The 5,721-nt window shown below is 32.3% G+C and overlaps 1 pseudogene; it reads left to right on the top strand.

Moving 5' to 3' along the window:
* The first annotated feature begins 417 nt into the window (after window positions 1-417).
* LOC112416568 (CENP-B homolog protein 2-like) lies at window positions 418-4,616 on the top strand (annotated as a pseudogene).
* The last annotated feature ends 1,105 nt before the right edge of the window (window positions 4,617-5,721 follow it).

The following is a 5,721-nucleotide window of genomic DNA, read 5'->3' as shown; positions in this document are numbered from 1 at the left end:
TTTATCGATAAATTAATAATTATTAATTTAAAGAGTTTTTAAGTAATTATACTGTACATACCAAACAAAAAGGCAAATTAGTCTATATCTCTTAGAATTACGTTGCACCAAATCTTGGGATTCAATGTAAATTAATAAATATTGTATTCATATCCATTGTAAATATGACTTTTGACTTTTGAAGTGTATAGTAAATGTAAACAAGTGGAATGTTCAATGTATTCTTAAGCAAGTTTGGCATATATAAATTACATGAATGTGTTAAAAGTATTCAAACCATATCTCACTCACGAGATGGCTTCTCATCTAAAAGGTGTTGCAAAATCAACTATGTCAAATCAAATACGTAAGGAGTTGTGCGAGTACAAGAGAGATAATCCTGCAAGCACACAAAAAGACTTGCAGAGATGGCTTGAGGGAAAATTTCAGTTGAAAGTTAGTCAAGGAACAATATCAAACACACTTAAGCGGTCAAATGACTATCTCTCTGCTGAAATAGAAAAGGGAAGAGCGGAGATCAAAAGACACAAACCAGCAAAATATCCTGACATGGAGAAGGTTGTTTATGAGTGGTTTCTACAACATCAAGAACGTGTGAATATCACAGGAGAATTAATTTTGCAGAAGGCAAGAGATACAATGAAACTCTTGTACCCTCATGATGATTCAGATTTTAACTTCTCTACAGGATGGCTTGGGAAATTCAAGCACCGACATGGCATAAAGTCATTTCGTCTTTTTGGCGAGAGTGTGTCTGTTGATGTACAAGACATGGAGCAGAAATTGGTATCGATTCGAGAGAAAATTGATCAGTTCCCTATGAAAGATGTTTTCAATATGGATGAAACTGGGTTGTTTTATAGGCTACAAGATGATCATTCACTGGCAACAAAACAACTTGAAGGAAGAAAACAAGATAAAGAAAGTCTGACGGTAGTTATTTGTTGCAATGAAGATGGCTCTGAAAAAATCCCTCTATGGATTATTGGGAAATATGCAAAGCCTCGTTGCTTCAAGAATGTCAACATGAATAGCTTGGATTGTCAGTATCGAGCTAACAAAAAAGCATGGATGACTAGTGTGCTTTTTGATGAATATGTTCGTTCATTTGACCAAATGATGCATGGTAGAAGAGTTCTACTTGTGGTGGATAATTGTCCAGCACATCCAAGAAATATTTAAGGGCTAAGAAACGTTGAGTTGTTCTTCTTGCCACCCAACATGACATCAAAGATTCAACCTTGCGATGCTGGGATAATAAGAGCTTTCAAGATGCATTACCGTAGAAGGTTTTACCGCAAAATATTGAAAGGTTATGAGGTGGGACAATCTGATCCAGGGAAGATAAATTTCCTTGATGCTATCAATTTGGCAATCCCAGCTTGGACGATAGATGTTCGAAAAGAAACAATAGCGAATTGCTTCCAACACTGTAAAATTCGTTCAGCTAGTGACGTTGTAGGAAATTTGGATGAATCCACTTTTAATGAAGAAACTCAAGACCTCCAGACTATGATCAATCAATGTGGCTATCGTAATAAGATGGATATCGACAATCTAATGAACTACCCAGGTGAAAATGAAGCATGTTCGGAGGTTCAGAGTTTAGAAGATATTGTGCGTACTATCATTGAGAACAATGCAGAGGATGACGACGAAGATGATACGGTGTCTTTGGAGCCTGTTACGCGAAAGGAAGCACTTATGGCGTCGAACACTCTTCACAACTTTATGATACAATACAAGAATACAACACCTCAGCTATTGGATGCTATAAGAAAAGTTAGAGATGAGCTCCAAACAGACTTGAACTTTAAAGGAAAACAAACAACTATTGAATCATATTTCAACAAAGTGTAATATATTTTTTTTTCAGTTTCTATGAATTATTAATTTATGATTTTCTTGGGACCGAAAATTATAAAGGGATCTCCCAAAAAATTATTATCTTATTATTTTATCGAATTATTCAATTTTTTACACTGGCCCAAGTCGGGACCGGACAAATTTATTATTTTAGAGAGTTTATTAATTTATCGAGTATTAATTTAAAGAGTTTCTACTGTAGCTTCATCAAGAGGAGTTTCTCAAAATTAAACAAAAGTTGTTTTTTTTTTTTTTATCAAGACAAAAGTTATCATTGAAGAAGGGAACATAGAAGGAGAAGATGAAGACTTTATGAAAAATGTAGTTTTTAAAGATATTCTTCAATCGCAATCATAACAATGTTTCTTTAACATAACATATTATTTTATCTTTATTTTATATGCAGACAAACTAAAATATGTTGAGTTCATAAATAATTTTGTTATATGACTTGACAATATTTTGTCAATATATCAATAATTTTCATTAATATTTAAAATTTTAAAATCATAATCAAAATTGTACAAACAAACATAATAAAATAATCATATGCATTAGTGCAGTAGAAAGAGCTGACAAACGGGCATAATAATGCTCGTCTTTTCGCTTGTGTACTAGTATCCTTCTCCGGTGCCGTGCTCTTCAAACTCAAATGTATACGATGTATGTCCCTTCAAATCTCCTTCTCAATCTACTTCTCTATTAATTTATTTTCTTTTATTCGTATGTGATCCTTTAATTTCAGCGGCTAACAGTTTTCACCTGTTGTAACAGTTCTGTGATACCCTTTGTCTGGTCCTTTATCAATGATATTTTCTCGAGTGTAATTTCCTTGATTAATGAGGTAAGACCACACAAATGATTTTCCCCTTTCTATTTATACTTTGCTTGTTCAAGCGGAACTGTGTATCATAACTTATGATTTGAATTTTATAAGTTTTTTCGATATGCTTTTCAAATTATTGTGTTGGAGTGTGAATTGGAATTGTTTGTATATTGAGCGTGAAGAAATATAACAAATGTAAACGAAAACTTGTTGCTTCTATTTTTTATTTCAACTTACATTCATTTTTCTATATCAATGTTCGTGATTGTGGTCTAATGAATGAGGCTTCTATAAATTAGAGAAACATTGGTAGAATGTGGTAGAACACACATTTGCATGGGAAATTTATAAAAGTTATCCGTATTTTATTTATTGTAGAATGTGGCCCTTCTGGAAATAATCCATTTAAATTACAAAATAAAGATGACAAAAAGAACCAATTTGTGCTTTGATTCATTTTGTGTTCACAATTGTTCCTCTCCATTAGAAATTTCTTGATTAATTTTTCTTTGATTCTCGAAAGTGTAAAACTCTTCGTTTATTTATGTTTTACTGTTTTTTTAGTGTTTTGCCCTGCAAAGACAATGTTTCCTTTATTCTTACTAAATTTATTTGTTGTTGGTAAAAAATTCATCTTTATAAAGTGAATAAATGAGGTATTTGTGGTTCGAACCGAAACTCTTACATATAATATAACACTTTAAATTGGTCATTGTTAGCTTGAATTCGGTAGACAAAGTTATAACTTACCAAAAGACAATTAAATCATTATTTGTGCTTCTCTAGTTGAATATCATTTATGATGAAAAACCATAAATTAAATAACTTATAAGGTTTCAGACAAAGTTATTACATGAACTAGCAGAACACTACAGTCTCAAAGTTCAGGTTGTATTAAAGGAATGGCTAGATCTGTTCTACACCAATTCATAGCAATAATGCTCAAACAATTGAACTAGACATCATTAATAAGTAAATATGTTCATCAGTAAAGTCTTTGAAAATTAATATTCCATTAAACTAACTCAATTTATCAAGACTAATATTAAAAAACATTTGTGCATTCATCAGATTTAAAATTATCATTTTGAAGATTAGTTGCGCAGGTAAGTTTAGCAGATTGTGATTGAATTGACTCAAGAATATAACACAACAGAATATAGCACTTATTAGAAGATTGTGATTCAATTGATTAGAGTACGATAATGTTTTTGATTTACCATAATATAATATAACATTTCTAGAAATAAAAATTTCTCTAGTTGAACGATAAAAAACAAGATTACCTTTTGTGACAGGCTTGAATCCCAAGATACATTTCAAAGCTTTTGGATCATGTTTAAACAAAGTCTTAATTTCTTGAATGTTTTACTAATTTTTTTTTATCTTTGTTCTGCACAACATTTGTTATTCTAATTGCATGTATTTCTGCATGCGATATATTTTGTTCATTACAAAAGGGGAAGTAGGATAGAGTATTTGAATGTTGAGCCTAAAAGAAGCTAAAAAACCTTTATTTATTTTTTCTGCATAATAAATTGAATATGAAAAATTATTGTGCTTAATTGCTAACCTTATCAGATTGGACTTAATCTGAGCTTACAAACCTATGTGTGACCAATGGCTGATATCTTGTTGATGTTCTAATATGCTTGTTGATATTTGTTCTACTGCACTTAATTGCTAATCTTATCAGACTCTGATGAAATATCATATTGGACTTAATCGTGCCCCGATTGCCTAATAACCTTCATAATCTGTTTAGACGCTCCCTAAATCCTGCCTCGTTTTTTAGAAATCGTGGCCCAATTTTTGACGAACAAAAGTGCTCATTTTTGCCTCAAAAATCGTGGCGATATTTTTGTCTTTTCTGATATGCTTGCTTTTTTGTCTTTCTCAGCTTCCAGCTGCCCAAAACTGCTAAAAACTACTCTAAAACATATGAAAACTCATTGAAAAACACTATATGACAACATGTCATCAATTAGGCAGTGACAATTTTAAAATATACATTCTAACAGTAGAAAAATACATATATGTTATGCTGACTTGACAAAGAGACATTTTAAATTGATGTGAAATTTTTTTAATTAAGTCTATTTTTTTTGGGTGAAATAACTACTCATAGATGTCCAACTCCTAACACCAATCCATAAAATTACCATTAACTCACTGTATTCTTAATACATTCATGGACAAAACACAAACTACATTTTTTCCTATCATTTCTCTGATGTTAAAATTTCTTTTTCATATTGATTCCTTTTCTAATCTCCTTTCTTTCATTTCATGAAAGATAGGAACATACATCTCCTTATGTAAAACCACCATTAACCCACATTTTTTACCATGTTGTTTATCTAGATGATTTTGTTTCTTGTCGATCCTTGGATGATGAGATTACGACCAAGGTTGTTTGGACGCTATGTTCCCATATGGTGTTGCAAGCAGGTTTGTCTTTCATAGACGCCTTTAGAGGCATGATCATGTTTGCTTGATATAGGTTAATGGGTTGTTGTTGGGTAACTATTTGATCGTTGTTGGATTGAGGTCCCGTACGGAACACATGGAATGCACGGGCTGACGGGGGTTGTTTTCGCTTCTGTGCACCAGCTTGCAACTTTTCGGAAGATCTTTTTTTGCCCTTCATCACTGACACCACTTCCACTGTTTCCATCTCTTTGGGCCCGGACTCTCTTCGGTAGCACCGTCACTGGACTCGTTCACCATCCTAGACGGATGACCGTTGTAACAGCCCGATTTTTAGCTAGATTTATTTTAATTACTTTTATTATGTGTTTGTGTGTGATTATTTGTGCTTGTGTGTATTTAATTGTCATCGGGTGCAATTACGTGGATTACCGTATTAGAAGGGTATTTCAGTCATTTTGCGGGTAAGGGTAAAATGGTAATTTTGGTGAGAATTATTTTAATAATTAGTGAGAACCCTTATTTTACTAAGTTACTAGTGTAGTGATTAGTTTTTACCGTTATTAATTAAAATATCGTTTGGAGTGTAGTAATATTTT

Source organism: Medicago truncatula, chromosome 7, assembly GCF_003473485.1.
Source record: "Medicago truncatula cultivar Jemalong A17 chromosome 7, MtrunA17r5.0-ANR, whole genome shotgun sequence".
In the NCBI taxonomy this organism is placed as follows: Eukaryota; Viridiplantae; Streptophyta; class Magnoliopsida; order Fabales; family Fabaceae; genus Medicago; species Medicago truncatula.
Note: the sequence above shows the minus strand (reverse complement) of the source record. Positions and strands in the feature narration are given on the sequence as shown.